The sequence below is a fragment of the Andrena cerasifolii genome, chromosome 8, assembly GCF_050908995.1.
Source record: "Andrena cerasifolii isolate SP2316 chromosome 8, iyAndCera1_principal, whole genome shotgun sequence".
Classification (NCBI taxonomy): Eukaryota; Metazoa; Arthropoda; class Insecta; order Hymenoptera; family Andrenidae; genus Andrena; species Andrena cerasifolii.
In genome coordinates this window covers 9,362,508-9,383,714 of record NC_135125.1, presented here as the reverse complement: position 1 = coordinate 9,383,714, position 21,207 = coordinate 9,362,508, and the positions used below count along the sequence as shown (strand labels likewise).

The 21,207-nt window shown below is 42.2% G+C and overlaps 1 protein-coding gene across 2 annotated transcripts in view; it reads left to right on the top strand.

Moving 5' to 3' along the window:
- The first annotated feature begins 8,116 nt into the window (after window positions 1-8,116).
- The window catches only part of Plx (PTB_TBC1D1_like and TBC domain-containing protein plx), a 30,388-nt gene continuing 17,297 nt past the window's right edge, over window positions 8,117-21,207 (top strand). The window contains exon 1 of one of the 2 annotated variants that reach the window (XM_076818959.1): window positions 8,117-8,407. The gene's annotated coding sequence lies outside the window, so the exon portion shown is untranslated. Of the gene's footprint in view, window positions 8,408-10,045; window positions 10,228-21,207 lie in introns of those variants that run through there. The other variant, XM_076818960.1, reaches the window with a different exon arrangement.

The following is a 21,207-nucleotide window of genomic DNA, read 5'->3' as shown; positions in this document are numbered from 1 at the left end:
AGGCGGGCCAACCTTTTACGAATTCCCTATTAGCTTGCAGAGTGTTGTTTAAATTATTGTCATGCCCCTTCGTAATTAGATAAAGGAATATTCAAGGATAATTGAATTCTCATTGATAACTCTTTAGCTTGAATTATATCAAATATTTGGATTGGTTATTTTGTTTACTTATTTGCGATGGGGGGGGGGATTGTTGGAGGGGGATACACTTTAATTGAAACGTAAAAGTGTACAAATTATTTGCAGAAAATTCATAATTAATTAGGAAACCCGAGTATCAACGACGGAGTATTTTTCATTTGTTCTAATCGTGAATAAAAATAGAATGGCAAATTAAATGTAAACAAGAGAATAATCAGAGTTTTGAGATGCACCGTTAAATGTGCATAAATTGATTTTAAGAACTACAGTATAAGTCACTGAATGGGAGGTTATATGCAAGAATATAAAGATTTGTTTGTAATATGATCATATATATGTACTTATTCTAGGGAGAATACAGGTTCTCATGCAACCATTTTTAACAACAAAATTGTTTATTTATCGCTTGAAAAAACGTATCAAAAATTTGATATGTTTATGAACCTGTCATGGATCTGCACGGACTATTATGGACACAGAAATATCCATAACCAGTAACTACCAATAACCACTGTGATGTCAGAATCGTGGAACGTGGGGGAAATGCTTACTCCCAGCATAACCTACTAAACCTACCGTCGTCCCCACTTTGCTCCGATCAGCTCCGATCGCACTGCATACACACAAGCATATCCCTACTCCTGTCCGCACGCGTTACCTGTTCGGCTCTTTTCGCCAACGATCCGCATTTCCGAAACTTACCGAAATCCGTAGTGAGTTGCAAACAGAAGGTCCAGTGTTCAAATCCCACTGGCAGGCATATATTTTTTTAAATTATTCTCTAATTTCACTCAATTATTCTTTAATTTCACTTTCTAAGTTCTCAGTAGGATAAAAACTTAAAAATTATCCATTTTCAAAGCATTTTTAAAGTTGATTTATTTTGTCAATGATGCATTTCGTGTTACCGAAACCCACTGCAGCTGACTGGTGTACGATAAATGTGACTGAAAACTTATCTTTTTTTTGTTGAAAAAAATAATTCCACCGATAAAAATACACTGGAAGGTGGAAGATATATTAAGCCATTATAATACAAATATCACAGAGTGTATGTCACGAAATGTGCTGTCCAAACGTGACCAGCTACGGTTAAAGATGGAAGTGAATTTTGGGGAAAAGGCAGCAGTGTGTGCCTTATCACAGACGAGGTATAGAATAGACCTATCAAGCAATGTATTTTTGTGTCGCCGGTTTAGGGGGTCCTAGGACCCCCTTGTCATTTTAGTGTCGCATGCAACGTTACCGGTGAAGTCTCAAAACAGATTGTAACGCTACGCGTGGTAGGAACTAGAATTAAGCACGAGTAAAACTAGTTTACGTTTTGAGAGTCAATGCCCGCGATTTACAAATGTTTCTGTTAGAGTAACAATTTAAAAATCGTCTTATGAACATATTTCGTTCAACGGAAAAGAACGGAGGAAGAAAGTAAAACGATATCACATTCGTCTTTTAACCTTGCTGTCCTATTCCGGTTTATTTAACGCAAAACAAATTTATTTAACATACAAATTTATATAAACAACAACATTATTTGTGGAAGACATGCTTTCATGATGTAACGTGGAATACCTCGCAAAGGAATTGTAACTTTGTATATTTCAATAAAATGCTGAAGCAGAGAGGACTTTAAAAATTGTGAAAAACTCAACAGTTCCAGTATCTCGCTGAAATATTCCAACTTGCACTTATTCTTCCATCTTAACACTATATTCGTATTCTGGGGTTCGGTAGGAACAATCGAACAACATTTTAAGTTACACAGTATTGCAAGTTAAAGAAATTCTTATATCTAATTAGAATATTTGACAATCACAGCTATCGGCTCGATTCTCATCGATTACCAGGTCTCACCACGAGGAGGTTGCTGCGTTTCGAGACCCGTAGAGAGATAGATGGAATCAAAGTTCCATCGATCTCCCTGTACATGAATCCTACTAAACCAAAGAGATGGATGGAAACAAAGTTCCATCGATCTCTTCGGTTTAGATATAGAATCTAGGGAACTGCCAAGCAATCACTCGATTAAAAGAAATTCAGGAAAGAAGGAAAGGCGAAGGGTAAGCATGAAACGAGTATTGGACGGCGCAGTTCCTACCACCCTGCTGTCCAAGTCGAAAGGGAAAAGCGCTCGGCGCCTCCCAGACGATTCCTGTTGCTCCGATGCGACTCGCCAGGAGCAAATACTTGACCTGACTCAAGCCGTCTAACAGGGAGATTGGGCAATCGGACCGGGTGACTTACGCAGGCAGTGTACCAAAAGGTACACCCCCTACGCCCGAAACTTTTCCCTTTCGACAAGAACACCAGGGGATGAAACTGATCCACCCATACCGATTCCATGCTCAGTCGCTTGCTCCCGAAAACGGAACCAGCGGCGACCTCCTCATCGGAGATGAGGAGCCAACAAAAGAGCAACAAAGTTGATGATTTAGTGACTACTTCGCAATTTTACATGGGGCCTTAAATACTTCATGCTATAATAAATTAACCTAGGCTTCCTTAGATGTCTTCTTTCACTAACACTTTTCACTAGTTTTTTTCTAAGAAGTAGGTATCATCTTATTAAGTTTCTTCCCCGCGAAGGGCTGAACCGGAAATGCTGAAACAATCAACTACGTTATATTAGCAATGGTGTGGTCAACCTGGAAGGAAACTGAGAAAAAACTTAATGAATTGGTGCCGATCGGGATAATTTCCACTAATAGCAGAGCACGCACGAGCATGCAAAACCATCGCAGAGATACACGAAGAAGAGGATGGAATGACGACACATCGACGAGACGCGCGATAGAGTGACAAAAGTCATACAAAGCCATCGAAGAAATCCATGAAAAGAAATAAATCATGAAAACCCATCGAAGTAATCCATGAAATAGAATAAATCATGTAAACCCATCGTAGAGATACGTACATCAAAGAGAGCAGGGAAAGGAATCATGCCAAACCATCGAAGAAATGCATGAAGTAGAATAAATCATGCAAAACCATCGTTGAGATAGATGAAGGAGAGCAGGGAATGTAGACCCCCCGAAGAGATGCATGAAAGAGTAACAGAAATCATGAAAACCCATCGAAGAAATGCATGAAATAGGACAGATCATGCAAACCCATCGAAGAAATACACGAAATAGAACGATTCGTTCAAAAATCCTGGAAGGAATGCATGAAATCGGACAGATGATGAAAATCAATCGAAGAAAGCAATCAGATAGAGAGGGAAGTCAGTTTTGACTTTGGCAGAATAATAAAATTTTAAATGGCTTAACGAACCCCAAAATTTCATCGGCACCAACCGAATAAGGTAACCCAGGCCAGGGGGGCGAGGGGCCGCAGGAAGAACCAAGGTTGAAACCCTGACCAGGTGTCCAGCATGTCCAGCAAGTCCCAATGGTCCAGGGGGTTCGGGAGCTCCGGGGGTGGAGGAAGGACCAGGGTTGAAACCCTGACCAGGTCTCCAGCATGTCCAACAAGTCCCAATGGTCCAGCGGGCTCGGGAGCTCCGGAGGTGGAGGAAGGACCAGGTCACCAGCCAGTCCAGGATGTCCAGGATGTCCAGGAAGTCCAGGAAGTCCAGAAGGTCCAGGTGGCTCGGCAGCTCCGGGGGTGGAGGAAGGACCAGGTCACCAGCCAGTCCAGGATGTCCAGGAAGTCCAGGAAGTCGAGAAGGTCCAGGTGGCTCGGCAGCTCCACGGTTCCCGGAGGTCCTTCAAGTCCGGAGGACCGATGACGACTGAGTACATGAAGATCTGTGAGCTCCTTATGTAGACTTCGAGGAATGATGTCCCTCGATCAAAACAAGGTCGACGGTTAGTTACAATTGCGAAATCCACCGAATTCTTTGGCAAAAATGGATTTTCTGCTAAAATATCCATTCCAGTGGCTATTGCAATGACAAATAATGTTAACAACATTTACACTGACCGCCCAGTATAATTTATTATTAATTATGGTCGATAGAACTCGAGATATCGAGCAATTAGTAACATTTGCTCTTGGATTTGCAAATGATTTTCTACGCCGAATGATTTCTCTTTTATTCTCATTGTCAGTGTTTAATCGTTCGATACATTAATGTTAATGCTTATACATACCCCCCCCCCATAAACATGATTCATGTACGAAAGAAGCTAATTCCCTTTAATTCACGAAAAGTTCTCACGCAAAGATTGTGAAATCATCTTTGCTAATTCCAATTGTACCTTTAATTCACGAAAAACATTAAAAATATTCTCTGGTGATATTCTTTGCGTGAGAACTTTTTTCGTGAATTAAAGGGTTAAAGGTACAATTGGAATTAGCAAAGATGATTTCACAATCTTTGCGCGAGAACTTTTTTCGCGAATTAAAGGGAATTAGCTTCTTTCATACAGGAGTCATGTTTATGGGGGGGATTGCAAGATACAGAAATTCTTATATCCGACTAGAATATTTGACAATCGCAGCTATCAGCTCGGTTCTCACCGATTACCAGGTCTCACCGCGAGGAGGTTGCTGCGTTTCGAGACCCGTAGAGAGATAGATGGAATCAAAGTTCCATCGATCTCCCTGTACATTAAGCCATCTAAACCAAAGAGATGGATGGAAACAAAGTTCCATCGATCCCTTCGGTTTAGATATAGAATCTAGGGAACTGCCAAGCAATCACTCGATTAAAAGCAATTCAGGAAAGAAGGAAAGGCGAAGGGTAAGCATGAAACGAGTATTGGACGGCGCAGTTCCTACCACCCTGCTGTCCAAGTCGAAAGGGAAAAGCGCTCGGCGCCTCCCAGACGATTCCTGTTGCTCCGATGCGACTCGCCAGGAGCAAATACTTGACCTGACTCAAGCCGTCTAACAGGGAGATTGGGCAATCGAACCGGGTGACTTACGCAGGCAGTGTACCAAAAGGTGCACCCCCTACGCCCGAAACTTTTCCCTTTGGACAAGAACACCAAGGGATGAAACTGATCCACCCATACCGATTCCATGCTCAGTCACTTGCTTCCGCAAACGGAAGCAGCGGTAACCTCCTCATCACAGATGAGGAGCCAATAAACGAACAACAAAGTTAATGATTTAGTGACTGCTTGGCAATTTTACATGGGACCTTAAATACTTCATACTATAATAAATTAGCCTAGGCTTCCTTAGATGTCTTCTTTCACTGTCACTTTGCACTAGTTTCTTGTTAAATATATCGTGTTATTAACTCCATTCCCCGAGTAACGGTGAAGCCTAAAAGCTGAAACAATCAACTACTATATGTTAGTAACGGTGTGGTCGGCCTGGAAAGAAATTAAGGAAAAGCTTATTGAGTTGGAGACGATCGAGATAATTTCGACCAACAGCAGAGCACGCACGAGCATGCAAAACCACCGCAGAGATAAGTACTTGAAGGAAAGAGTGACAGAAGTCACAAAAAACCATCGAAGACATAGACGAGATGAAATGAATCAGGGAAAACCATCGAAGACATCGACGAGATGATATGAATCAGGGAAAACCATCGAAAACATCGACGAGATGAAATGAATCAGAGAAAACCAACGAAGACATCGACGAGATGAAATAAATCAGGAAAAACCATCGAAGACATGAAATGAATCAGGGAAAACCATCGAAGACATCGACGAGATGAAATGAATCAGAGAAAACCATCGAAGAAATTCACGAAAATGAAATAAATCATTTACACCCATCGAAGAAATGCATCAAATAAAATAAATCATGCAAACCCATCGAAGAAATACACAAAATAGAACGACTCGCGCAAAATTCTCGAAAGTATGCATGGAAATAGGACAGATGAAGAAATCAGATTTGACATTCGCAAAACAATAAAATTTTAAATGACTTACCGAACCCCAAAATTTTATCAGCAGCAAGCGAATAAACGAACCCAGGCCAGAGGGGCGAGAGGCTGGCGGAAGAACCAGGGTTGAAATCCTGACCAGGTCCCCAGCAAGTTCAGCAGCTTCGGGGGGAGGGGGAGGAAGAACCAGGTCCCCAGGAAGTCCAGTGGATCCAGGTGGCTCGGCAGCTCCAGGGGGGAGGGGGAGGAAGAACCAGGGTTGAACCCCTGACCAGGTCCCCAGCAAGTCCAGCAGTTCCGAATGGTCCAGGTGGCTCGGCAGCTCCGGGGGGAGGGGGAAGAAGAACCAGGTCCCCAGGAAGTCCAGTGGATCCAGGTGGCTCGGCAGCTCCAGGGTTCCCGGAGGTCCTTTAAGTCCGGAGGACCGACGACGACTGAGTACATGAAGATCTGTGAGCTCCTTATGTAGATTTGAGGAATGATGTCCCCCGATGAAAACAAGGTCGACGGTTAGTTACAATTGCGAAATCCAGCGAATTCTTCGGCAAAAATGGATTTTCGGCTAAAATATCCATTCCAGTGGCTATTGCTGTGACAAATAATGTTAACAACATTTACACTAACCGCCCAGTATAAATTATTATTAACTATAATCGATAGAACTCGAGATATCAAGCAATTTGTAACATTTGGCCTTGGATTTGCAAATGATTTTCTGCGCCGACTGAATTCTCTTTTATTCTCAATTTTTAATCGTTCGATACATTAATGTTAATGCTTATACATATCACGTAGTATTATTTATAATGTATAAATACGTTTTAGTTGAACTTAGTTTAAGTGAATAGTTGCAGGAATATTTGGAGAAATATGAGTGAGATACTTGTTTCTCCCCCTTAGTTACTAAAATCGGCGAAGTATAGGCTAAAACGATAGACCTATCACCTTATGGGAATTCGCGTTCGCATCACTAACACGTAGAGGCACGGTACTCTATGAAAGACTTTTTGGCAGGCACAGGCACTGACTCTACAATCGCGTTGTACACGATTACAAAATCATTTTCTGTTTTTAAACATCCTTCAGTTTCTGAAAAAGTCTTCTAAGTAACGGGTATATCTGAATGGAATCCTGTTAAATTAAAAGGCCTCCCACATGGTCCAGTAATCGATGAAATTGAGAAATCACGAGATAATATGCACTATGCCATGCACACGCTTCACTGAACCGATGAATTTCTCAGGGCTAGAAAAACTTTTAAGACACTCATGCATCATGCAACTTTCTGCGAGACTTTTAAAATTAGATTTTACTGTAAATTTCAGTGTTGGCGGTAAACTAATATTAGGGGCAAACGGAATCCAATTATTATTACTTCACTGGAATGATTAAACAGTGCATTAGAAACTTGTGGGAATATCAGTAACAGCGTGAATTTTTAATACTTTTTTCGGCGCACGATACGTGAAAGGGTTCGCAAGGGTACGCAAAGTGCTAATAAACAATGTCATCTTGCAATTTATAGCTTGCACGGGCTTCGAAGAAATGCCATTTCTGAACGCCATAGTGTTTTGATCCACGAAATGGATTTTCGGAGAGAAATCCGCGTGAGTCGTTGACCAACCGAGCTAAAGCATACCGTAACAAAAGCCTACCATCTTATGTCAAACTCTCTCTCTAAACAAGTCACACGTATACAAGTACGCAACACCTTTCAGCATTTCAACACATTTCAGAGTAGTTGCTGAGTTGGACGCTGTTCATGAACAGAGGTCGCTAAATTCAGTCCTGAAATTATGGGTCGGTAACACAGATTGGGTGGCGACACGAAGTCCCATAAGGTGATGGGTCTATTCTATACCTCGTCTGTGACACGATTATGACTGCGCTGTTAACATAAGGAGTGACACTCAAATGGTACATTTTTTTTTTAAATCGCTAAAAATCCGTCGCCGAAAAGTTCTCGAAACTCGAAACTTTCTTGGATTTCGAAGGTTTTCGAGGTTTCGACGCTCCGCGAAACCCATCCCCAGTAAAAACGTTCAGGAGCCTCTAAACTGTGTAATTAAAATTTACGTTAGATGTCGGGCCTGTCGCGAACCTCGTCCATTCCGAGCGACCCCCCACCTCTTTACGCGCCACCTGCTGACAGCAGTTGGAGAGGGCAAACAAAAGCGAGTCTCGCATTCGTGAAACCGCTGCCGATCGGTGAACGTTGTTTAGAGCGCTTTGAGCGGTTTGGGTTTGTGATGTGTGTTGGTTCGAATTCGGCTCGATCACGGACGCGCAATTCGGCAGGAACGAATTACCGCGTGTTTGTGGACCGTTCCGGCGTACGAGGGACCAGAGCAAAGATGTCAAGCAAGGAATGGATCGGTCAACGTTAGATGCGAGGACATTTTGGGCGAACTCTGGACAGGCGGATCCCAGGACGGAAGAAGGTGAATTATCCTGGCGCCAAATCGTGAGAAGGTAAGCGAATTCCGCGATATCGTAACGAATTGCAATTTAGGTTAGGTTTATGTCGGGGTTTACTATAATTGAAAATCATCATGATTCCTTTCGGTTATGTCATTGTTGGATAGAAGGGTCCTTGGTCAGGTAGAGTTCTAAAGTCGAATCTCAATAACTGCACGTTATAAATATTATACGGAGTATATAATAAGATGTTAAGGGATATGTATATAGTTAGAGGTTTTGTTGAAGCATGCGGCGGTTTGTGTAAGTGTATTTTGTACAGTGGGCATAACATTATACTGTTATGTAAACAAAAAGCGGAACCCCGATATTAGCGATTGCGATGCACGTAATCCTGCGCTGTGATGGTCGTCGACGTACATATTCCTGATCGTTTCCTTATCCCCATCGCCGTTGTTTATGTTCAGTCGTTTGTCGTGGAATCCCTGAGTCTTTGGATAAACAGTTGTTTCAGCATTAATGCATCCAATAGGTGTTACTGACAGTCGGCATACAATTATGGTTGCCTTATGATCATGCAATAGCTGTAGAAAACGTTGACCTTCTTAACCTCCTTTCTAGAACCGAATTGTGAGGCCAATCGAAATTAGTCACAATGTTTCTTGAGTCATCGAAATTATTTTTGTTTTCACGCGTTTGGTCAATTAAAGAAATTACATCTTTCACTCGCGAACAGGGATAAACTATAAAGCATATTGTTATTAAATAGCTTCACCATACTTCGGACTAGCATTAAAAAATTGTTGACTAAAAAACGAAGCGTCATAAATTTTCAAATACAGTCATAACATCTGCATAATTTCAACAGCGATGGAAATGTAGGATAACATATTCCATATCTCCAGTTTCGCTTCGTTATCTAGTATAATATGGAAATCATATACATTTTCGAAAATGAATTCACGCGGGTGAAAAGCAGCTTTAATCCATATCGATCTACAATTACATAACTATTGTAGCATTGTAGCCTTAAAAAATCATTTTCATAGAAGATTCATAGTTTCGCAAACAAGGACATTCCTGAAAAATGAAAGTAGTCACAAGGTGGTTGTTTGGGTCACTGGTTAGCGCGCTGGACTCGTAATCCCAAGGACTCCTGGTTCAAATCCTCGCGTGGGCGGTAATCTTTTTCTTTCCCATCTTTATCTATTAAAAATGAATTATACCCATAACAAGGTGTGTGTGTGAATGCCATTTCTAAATCATCTTTATATCGTTACTCTAATTGGGAAAATTCAGAAGAAAACAGGTATTATCGTTAAATAAGAGGGGTAAGTCTAATTACCGATGAAAAAAAAAGATCCACGATAAGAGAAGGGGTCCCTGTTTATACACACGAGATTGTGCACCTACTTATCGTTGCTCTATGCGTGGTTGCATTCTCTCGCAGTGCGTTTCGTTTGTATCTTCCCGGTCTCGTAGATGACGAATTATTATAAGACAAAACACACAGCGTGCGTTTGACGACGGATTTGGATCGACGGGATGATATATTCACAAAGTGGCCGCGAGTCATGAATTCGTCCACGACCGGCCAATTGGACGACTCGCGATCTATAGTAAATATCCGGCTACTATTATTAAGTTTGTCCTTAACGATCGTTACGGGTATCGTCTCTCGCAACCATTAGCTCCTGTCGTACGAATGGCACCGGAGGCATTCGCGGATCTCGCGAAGTTATCGGGTCGCGATCTTGTGACTGTGTGTTTGCGTCACTTGTGTTAAGTGCCTTCAGGATTTGCGCGAAAGTTCGCCAGGAGCAGCGTCGCCGGCGATCCTCAGGAAAAACTGTGTCGCAAAAAAAGTATCTGGGGTAAGCATTTACGTGACTCGCGACTCAAGATCACCGAGACAATTGACGTGATAAAAATTTCGCTGTGACCAGAGGCATGGCTAGTCATAGATATCGCAGATAATATATAGGACACAGATATACAATCACACTGAATCCCAATTGATCCGTACATGATATTTAGAATGACTTGGCAGGCTTCATTTTTGCATATCTTAGTATTTATTCCTCCAGACGAATCATCTGAAGTCGGTATTATACTTGTTCCTCTGAAACCACTTATGTAGATTATAGAGTACGGAAATTCTTTATCGTCGACGGAATTGATTTCTTAGTTTCGAATTATTATTCATTACGGTTTCCGTACCAACGCTGCTGGCCTATAGTAGAGATGCATAAATGAAATACAGCCGGAGAGCCACTTAATACTTCTCTAAAGTAGTATTCGCGAGCATTACCGCGCCGCTGTTTAGTCAAATAACACGTTGTATACACAATGACCCGTACCGGGAATTTTTAGTATCGTATTCGTACGCCAACACCGTGCCAGATAAGAGATCGATCGATCAGGCACGATTTTAAAAGTGAAACGCTTTACGGCAGTTAGTTCTGGACGTGTTTGCTCGCCTCCACTAAACAAAACGTCAGCCGTATTAGCCGAATGTATTGACACAGACAACGGGCACCGTTTCTCGTAATATCGGACGAAACCGAAAGATGGCGACTAGTTGGACCATCTACATATTTCGTGCTAATTCCCTGGCGGGGAGAGAAACTTCTCCAGGATTCTTTTGTATTATAAAAGAGCTTCTAATTTCCATATTATCTTATCGACGATTGCAAAGTAGTCGCCTGGAAATTATAATTATCAATGTTTCTGCCTCGACGTTCCAATTTCGAGTGACGAGCTAAGTGGGCTTGTTACCGGTGCCTACACTTCGTCCAATTTTACATCACTCTTTTTAATATCTCCTCGAGGTTACGCGCGACACACTCGAATCTGCATCTCTGCTCGGCAAAGTAGCGCTCAGCGTCGTTGCACTTACCAGGAATGTCCACTGTTATGCTCGTACGCCCACACGCCGGTCAGATAAGACGTTGTCATGTGCGTCGAACATTGCTGGAAAGTGGGACACTCCTGGCTGACCATGAATTTCTTGCTAAGCTTCGCGGATTTGCGCTTAAGCCTCGTGTCGCGTTGCACGGAATCTGGATAGAATTAATCGGGGATCGGTTCGTGCCTTTTTATAAAAACATCTTCCGATATCCGATCTGCAATTTCAAACTAATTTCAGTACATTCTGCAAGGTTATCTGGCTAAATTTTGAGAAATTTTTAAACGTTTCTCCTACCTGAGAATCTAGCCAGATGAAAAAATTCTGTTTCGATATCAGTGTCGTTAACTTTTACGTTGATTTTTTACCTTTTTTCGCGGACGGGCGGGTAGGGGGGCACCGCATTGAGAGCCACTGTATTTTAACAAGTACAGTTGTAAGTAAATCTAAAGATCGATGGACGCTGTCCAATAGCTCGACACAGATCAATACGCGTCGATACAGCGGTGAAACTCAATTCCGTGACGAAATTGGAACGCCATGTTGATTGTCCGTTGGGCAAAGTTATCGAGACTCTGCCGTGTTTATTGTATTTAACGCGTAGCGCCGTTGATGGGTAACAAACCATCGCCGCCGCGCGATTACGCGACATTGAAATTCCTCGGGGATATTCCCTCGCTCCTTTCCGCATTCTATGGATACTTCTAACGGTACCCCAGAATTCCATCTTCTATTCTCCATCTTATATACTCGTCAATGTACAAATTCCCATTGTTTAACATTTTCTCTCGCGATAAACTTGCCGTTTCACGTCGCACAAAATTACCTACGCAAATCTGCCTATAAAAAAAAATGGACCAGCCCTTAAATTACAGTGTCACTTGTGTATCTCCTTCGAAGTTTGCGTAGAATGTCTCACGGTCCATTGCACCTACCCATTTATCGACGAGCACATATTTCTCCAGTGATCCCTAGGTATTCGATTATCGGTAGATCGAGAAATATTACCCTCCGCCAAAACGTAACAAACGAGCTGCTTTATCGTGAAAGGGGTCGGCCATAAACGCGACGAGATGAGAATATTTTGCAGTGGGTGAGGCTCTTACCAGCGGAGGAGCGGCGACGAGCACGTAGGAGCGTGTAATTTCGCGCGACATATTTTAATCGCCGTAAGTTACTCGTCGGCTGGGTAGTACACAGGGCGACGATAAATTGCTCGAGTCGGCGTGCTCCTTAAAAAACTTATTTAATAAAAGTGACGCGAAAGTACGCCGGTAGTAATTCCCTCGAGGCGGACGAAAATGTTGCGGAATTCATTACGACGTCAAGCCGACCGACGTTTGAAAATACTTGACAGCTAACAGATAGCAGATGATATTTCCTTTAAAACAGTATGTTCCACTTTGGAAAATTGTAACGACGCGTGCTAATTCACTTTCACGTAACAATCCTGGAATTAGGAGTCTATTGCTAGCTTACATAAGTGCGTGTGAAAGAAATTGTGAATCAGAGGATTCGTGTTCCGACGAGGCATTTATCAACCGCACTTCTGGGCGCAGTTCAACGTTCACACTCGAGAGGGCAGGAATTGCATTTTTTGGCCGCCACGCGGAGGCACGGTAGCGCGACGCGACACCCCTTGTCACATTCCTCGTCGCCGTTGCTGCTCGTGGAACAACAAATTCCTGACACACGTTTAATCGCAGCGATGACTCCTCCGCTCCTCCCGTTGTCAATATCCTCAATGTTCTAAGAAATGATTTCTAGCCGGGATCCCGAACTTGCCAAAACGCTTCACGCGCTGTCGCCATTATTCCGAGCCGACGAGGTTTCCCTCGTACCGACATTCGCTGTGCACGTGCACCGATTATGTAACGGGCACGATGCACTCGCCTATGCACGTACGTGATTCTATTTTCGGCGGGGATGCGTTTCTTCGTTGCCGAAAGGCTGATCGACGGACATCGCGTAAACCGCGGGGCAATATTTATTTATCCCCTGGAACGCGGCCGATCGATTTTCACACGTTCAGACGCGTTTGGAACTACCTTATTCCTCCGCCGAGGTGTCGCACGGGAGAGGAGCGGAATGGAGGGGATGTACGTGCGCCCGTATCTTGTCGTTGAACTTTGACAGTGACCTGAACCGGGGAAACGTGGAGAGCGGCAACGTTACGAGAGCGTGCACGGCTACTTGAGCGTATAAACTCGCATGCACGTAACGAGTGCACCGTCTCCAATCCGAAGATCACGCGACTAATAAACCGTATGGCAGTTGGTAAAGATTCAGGAAGCGAGCGTAAATCGAACGGTGCTCTTTGTTTTAATCTGAAACGTCGGCTGACATTTGTTCCATAACTCGAAGGACACTTCTCGGAAACATACGTCCGTACGTAGTCAATTGCACAGTTGACTCTTGGCCCTTGTCGCATGCTACAGTAGCTCTGCTAATAAGAGGAGGAGGCGGTTAGAATTACCGATTACGTGTCCGTTGTTACGTTCTCGGGACCTCTGCGCTTCTAATTCGATTTCCTTTGATATTCGAGGCACCACAACTATTTAATTCTCCTCGCATGCTTCTACGGCAAACCATAGACTCCCTAACCGCGTATACTCTCTGTCTCTACACTGTATAGAATAAATTACTAGTCGAGCCACGATGGATGCATCCTCGAACGACACCTCGCAATCCACCATAGTCGGCGGTTCCTTGAACCTGTTCTGTCGTATTCCAGCCCCATCTGATAATCGTGGTTACACCGTGGCAGGAATGCCTCTGTTTCTGCGTTATTAACCCTCTTCTTTCGCCGCGTCCTCGTTCGAAGCCGACCAAGTACCGTCGAGTACCGTCTTCTAACGGCGTGCGCTCGTCGCGTATCTCAAAACTTGGACGAGCCTGTACAGAAGAAACGAGGAGGGAAAAAAGTGCTCGGTCGCCGCCGCAGCCTGTCCACCATGTTTACCATTCATCACAGGCTTCTTACCAGCGGTCCGTTAAATTCGGTTAATCTCCCGCTGCCCCCCTCACAACGAGGACAACTTGAACTCGCATTTCCTTACCGCGCTCGCCGGCACATAGCCCTGAGTCTGATTTTCTCTCGCGATTATTGCTTCTGCAATTCTCTTAAGAAGTGGTATTTATAGCACGCCTAATGACAGGCAGATATCTCTTTGGTAATACTAATTATTCTTATCAATAATTCAACAGATCTTTTTCTTTATCGTGCACAGAGCGTTAGAGAAAATGCGAGGGGGGTACGCTGACGGAGGTACCGATCATTAGATATTATTGATGAGAACGAATACAAGAAATAGGAAAATGTAACGCCTGACTATGAGCTTATGCGCGTATCGATCGCTTTAGCAATTGAAATCTGTTTTTTTCTCTTTCACGCGCACTTCTTCGTCGAGTTTTTTTTGTTCCTTTTACACGGTCGTTAAATCATGACCGATAGAAACTGGCGGCGACTATTTCGTTACGGATTTATACACGCGCGTTACCTCACTCGGCTCGCTACTCTTTTCTCTTTCCGCGATTCTGATGTTTTCATCCGCGGTGATACACGCCGAGAAGCTAAACGAAGAATTACGAGCCGGCGGCGTACTGTGAGAAACGTGAATTCTTCGTTACGCTTCGGTGCGAAAAAAAGGAAGCACCGTGTAGGAGGCGCGCGCGCGCGCATGGAGAAACTTCGCGGATGGGGGTTAATTAACGTACAAGGGACGGGACCCGGTTACACGAAATAAGAAAATACGACGAGGTTCCCTTTTATTCCGTGCTCACTGTCGTGTAATCTAATCGGATGATTACTACCGACTTGTCGCATTTGCATGGGGGTCTCACGGTATTCCCATCGCTCCAGTAAAATCCTTGGAGCATAAACGATCGTACATTACATAAAAATTTGTATAACACCATTACGTAATGAAACTATGATCCTATTGCAGTATCTGTGTGTCCGGCGGACTTAATTATGTCGTTTGCCTGCCGGTACAATAATTAACGATAGCAGGTATCATCGGGACGCTAAGGGCCCTTCCACACGAGACGCTACAGTATCTTAACACGTACAGCAGAATGCTTCTATATGTTTGTGTGTTTGTCTGTCGCCTAAAAACTTTCGAACGATAAACTCTGGGATCGTGAAACGTGCCTCAGCTCGTTATGCCTGACTAAACCAGATGAATCTGGCCATTTTCACAACAAAAAAAAAATTTCTTTATAAACTCAGAATCTAAATTTCGGGCGAAGCCGAGTAGTGAAGCTAGTTTCCTATGTATCCACTGTTCAGAGTACTGCTTGAAAAAGAAATGGAGAATGTGAAAAGGCCCCTACTTAGTATTAGCGTTGAAGGGTACAATAGCAACACGGTTGAACGATTCTGAAATGTCTACAAAGTTCAGGTGACATCCTCGCTGGAGTAGATATGAAACAGCGAGAGGTTTTCTTTGTTCTTTATCTATGGCCCTTATCAGTCGACCCAAGTGATTGCATTATTTAAGTGCCCGTGCCTTGTTGGAGCAGAGGAGATTGTTGAGATCGTCGAGATTACCCTCTGCCTTGAATGGTGTCCTTGACATTCCCCGCAATTCAGATTTTCGACATCGAAGATTCGCGAGTAGCGGTTTAATCAGGCTCCTCTTGTCGATCTCGCGTTATTCCGTGCCCGGGGGAGCAGACAAAAGAAGATAATCCGGTTCCGTTGGCCTTTACATCGACGCCCAAACGACGCAATTACCGCGACGAAACGAAAGGACCTCTTTCCATGGTTCATTGGCACGTGCCTGAATGCATTTGTTCCATTCTACGGTACGTCGCCGCGGCTGTAGAAACTAAACTATGTACCCTACCGTTGAACCTTGCGCAATCCTAGCGTACCCACTGGAATTACATTTTTCTCCTTTCGTTTGCTGTCCATTGATCGTGTTCAGCTTTATAGCAGGGGTTCTTAACTTGATTTGTATCTTGTACCCCTCTGCAGACAATTTTCTTTCGCCCCATAGATTCCGTAGAGGAAGTCGCAGGCTTGCAAGGGAAACCAATTACATTGCAAGTTATTAAGCTATAAAATAAATTTCTGATGGGGATCTTTGGAGTACGTGGACCTCAAGTGAAGGGTAAGGGGAAAACCGACAAATTTTGTTGGTGACTACTGGGACCACAGAGCTGCCGAATCACAAAGAGTTATAATGTTCAAATACCCTCTTAAGTTAACGTTCAAGATTTGGTATCTATACTGGTTAAAAACAAGAAATGTCCTCTCTGCACTGGAACAAAACACGGAACGCGTCCACGCTCTTTGCCTAAGCGCAAGCTTATGTCGACAAGGTAAAACAAGAAATTATTTAAGAAGGAAATTATATAAGAAAATTGAACCTTGTTTCTTTACTGGTCGACTAAAGTATTAAAACTTAATTTTCTCGCTAACGCGGTTTTCTCCGTTACCCTTCAAGTTTGGAACCCCTGCTGTATAGAGATTCATTCCGGGGAAGCTTCGAGTGCAATCTGATTTCGACGATTCATAATCGTGCCGGGTGTTAATGAGTGGTATCAGTTTGGCCGTTCGAAACCAGTTCCTACACAGGATTGCATCATCGATCGCGCTGCAAGTGTTCGTACGTGTGATCTCCATCCCGGATAATCGCGACGGTAATTATCGCACGTACCGATGCACTTGCAACTGCATTGGAGGCCTTGGAAGCCTCCTCTCGTACAGAAGCCTCGGAGATGTTTTTCACGGTCAATGGGCCGCTCGTTAAACGTCAATTACGATCGATCGCGTAAGAACTAGTTGATAAAATCATTAATCTCTACCTGGTTAGATCACGGGCTCCCTTTCCTCTGAGATTCAAATTAGTGGAGGGGTGCTTGAGGATGTCAGAGGTTTGGCTGGGGGGCAAGTGTCTTCGTAAAAGTGTGGAAGTATTGTATCTTCTGCGGCTCCAACACCATCAAAGCCTTGTGTTATCCTAATCGAACTTATTAAGTTTCTGAGCTTCACCCTTCTACCCAAAGAACCCCTAAAAGGCTAAATATTCGCGAGCCAGAGTGCAGCGCTGGTTCAGACCCAATCCGTCCGCAGAGGACTTCTTTGACCCACTCCTTGAAAGTTTCTGTTTCCAGAGTAACAGCTCCACTAAATCCTCGAGCCCCCTTAACATACTAACAACGCGGGCCGGCTCGCAAAAATATTCCGTAAAATAGCGCTTCGTAGGCAGACCGATCCCCCCTCGGTCGCATAATTACGGTGAATCTCCATTTTTGACAGTTTTTGTGTTATGACGTGTAATATACGTAAAAAAAATTATATCGTTTGGTGGACGTTTGATACAAATTCTACATTGCATATAAATAAATATAGAAATATGTATTAACATTGATATTTTATTATTGAAATATTAACATTAATATTTTTATTATTGAAATATTAATCTTCATATTTTTACTATTCAAATATTAATATTTTTATTATTCAAATACTAATATTTTTCCTATTCAAATTTTAATATTTTTACTATTCAAATATTAATATTTTTACTATTGAAATAGTAATATTTTTATTCTTCAAATATTAATATCTTTACTATACAAATATTAATATTTTTACTATTCAAATATTAATCGTTTTACTATTCAAATATTAATATTTTTACTATTCAAATATTAATATTTTTATTATAGAATATTTTCCCTCAAAAAATAGAAATAAAACTTATCGACTTAATAACTATTACTTATTGTGTCAAACTAATCCCTTTTTAATATCAAATGAAAGCAATAATTGTATAAACAATTTTTTCTAATTTACTCAAACTTTGTAAAGATGAAGCTGCATGCACCCCTCTTTCTGCATGGTCCTCAATCGAAACGCCGTGATCGCGCGAACTATGGTTGCGTTCGCCGGCGCATCGTCGGAAAATGTTTCTCCTCGAAAGTGTCCCGCTGTCGCGGTTGCATTTTCGTTTGCGCAACGCGGCTGCCCCCCATTGTCCAAACAGAAACAGTTTACCGACTCCTTTCAAAGTTTCACCGCGGCTCTCCAGCCTCGAAAACGAAACGGAACTGCGGGGTAAGCAGAGGTTGTACGAAAGGCGCGCACGTTGCGCAACCGAGTTCGAAAGCGGCGAGCGCGAAAATTTCGCCCGTCAGGTCGTTTCGCGGTGTCCACGGGCAGGTTCTAATGCAGAAACGCTTTCCCCATTCGAGCTTCGAAGGTGGTTGCATCTGTCGCTGCAAAAGGATTGCAAGCTCCGGGCGTGGGTGACTAGAAATTGATAACTGCTTGATCCAGTTTCGTCTTTGGACCCGTCGTAAACTCACGAAATCGCATTATGATCTATATCCAGCTCCGCTGCACGTGAGAATGGGTGCTGGAAACGCTGAACGCGCACCTCCCACATCAATGCGTCAATAAAATATAAAGTTACCCGAAATAGCGTGTAGAGCAAACTCCACCGTATAAACGCGTCTATAAATACTAAATAACTGTTTACCGACTAGTAGGCCTGTGTTTTTGCCAATTTCACGGTCCTTCAGGGCTTAGACGTGCACGGCCAGTAGCATGATTCGCAGGTACACCGATTCGAATAGCACTTTATTGCTTTGATTTGATATTAAAAAGGGAGTAGTTTTACACAATAAGTAATAGTTATTGAGTTGATAAGTTTTTATTTCTATTTTTTGGGGGAAAAATATACTATAATAATAATATTAATATTTGAATCATAAAAATATTGATACTTGAATAGTAAAAATATTAATATTTGAATAGTAAAAATATTAATATTTGAATAATAAAAATATTAATATTTGAATAGTAAAAATATTAATATTTGAATAGTAAAAATATTAATACTTGAATAGTAAAAATATTAATATTTGAATAGTAAAAATATTAATATTTGAATAGTAAAAATATTAATACTTGAATAGTAAAAATATTAATACTTGAATAGTAAAAATATTAATATTTGAATAGTAAAAATATTAATATTTGAATAGTAAAAATATTAATATTTGAATAGTAAAAATATTAATATTTGAATAGTAAAAATATTAATATTTGAATAGTAAAAATATTAATATTTGAATAGTAAAAATATTAATATTTGAATAGTAAAAATATTAATATTTGAATAGTAAAAATATTAATATTTGAATAGTAAAAATATTAATATTTGAATAGTAAAAATATTAATATTTGAATAGTAAAAATATTAATATCTGAATAGTAAAAATATTAATATTTGAATAATAAAAATATTACGCAGGTACACCGATTCGAATAGCCTTTCAATAGCACTGCGAAATGAAAGTTATCTAAGTAACATGGAAGAACAGTAATAAGAATCCGAAAGAAATCCTGCAAATTATAATTAAATTCTTCCTTATTTCTCTCTTATCCAATTAATTAATTGCCACCAGCAGGGGTAACTGTAGACTCTGTAAGAGGATTAGAGAATTACTAGGAAAGCTATTGTCCCGTACCACCTTAACGATGTTTATCCTCAATTTCTCCGTAAAAAGTCAATCCATCATTGACGTCAGTAGAGGCACGTAACTTATTACACCAGGGTGTACGCTTGGTCCGTTTTAATCGGGGTGAAACTGCTCCCCACTTTAACGAACGAGGACTAATAATACGTCAACGGGGTCGAACGATGGCTGGACACCAAAGTTCCAACCAATTTCGTTCGCACCCCGATCGGGCAAATTTTCCACTTTCTTGGCACGACTCTCGCGGGCCGCCAGTTTCCGTGTTTACGGAGACAAGTCGCGATAAATTTCACCGCTATAGTTTACTTTGTGGGAGCTGCGCAAGTATTGTTTAAAATGGAATCTCGCGGAAACGGATCGGATTTCCCGAGGTGGAGGTTGCCTGATCAGATAAAGTACGCCAGAAGCTGCCGACCGACTCGCAAATTGTTGTTTCAAGTAGCGACGCCGCGAAATGTTAGGCCGCCTGTCCACGCAGCGTCGCGTCCTAGATATCAATCGCACGCCAGGCATCTTGACAAATGCAGATCAATGATCGACAGATGCGTCGTGCGATTGATCTCTACGCGACGCTTCCTGGACAGGCGGCCTTAGCTTAACAATCGGGCCTGAAAGCTGTCAAAGTCACGCACAGTGCTGGGAGCCGCGTTATCGCGGAATGAAAAGCTGCGATCGGTTCTGGCGAAGTTGCCTCGCAGGAATGTTTATAATCATTCGTGCAGCGGCAATTGTTTACGGCGCTACGTGACCGAGATATTGGGCGCGTTTATCGGAAGCTTAATGTCCGTTACGTTGCACGACAACCAGAGATTGATATTTTCCAATGTTACGCGCCCTTTCTTTGCTTCTTTACGATCCGATAATTATTCTGTTTATGATTGATAATAACGACTGTAGGTGTATTCTGCATTTGGATAATAGGATCTATGGTTACGTCAACAGAGCTGTTGTATTCTTCCGAGAAGTTAAACGGCGACGCGGTTGAAAATGTAGAAGAAACAGTTGCGCAAATATTTCCGAGTGAAATCAGAGGCGCGAAGTTCGAGCGCAACATATTGTGCGAAAACGAAGCTCATCCATATTTATCGGAGGGTTTTTAAACTGCAATTACTTGGCTACTTCCTTAACCAACGTATCGAAAGTCTCAATAACGACTAACGCACAATTTCTCGTTTCATCCTTTGCTCAACAGACCCCCGATGTTGATTCACGAAATAAACATTATGAATTATTAAATGCCTCTCGCACTCGAGTGCTTCCCTGCTGCGAAAATACGGATGCACAGCCTTCAGCTACTGTAATCAATTCGCTCTTGTGTAACCATTATCGTCGGACAAAATTGGGTTTTAAAATGTAAATTAACGTCTGAAGTACGATGTATTCATAAGTGTACCGCGTAAATTTAAGAAATGACTCACTGCACGAGTATAATACTACCAAAGATTTATCA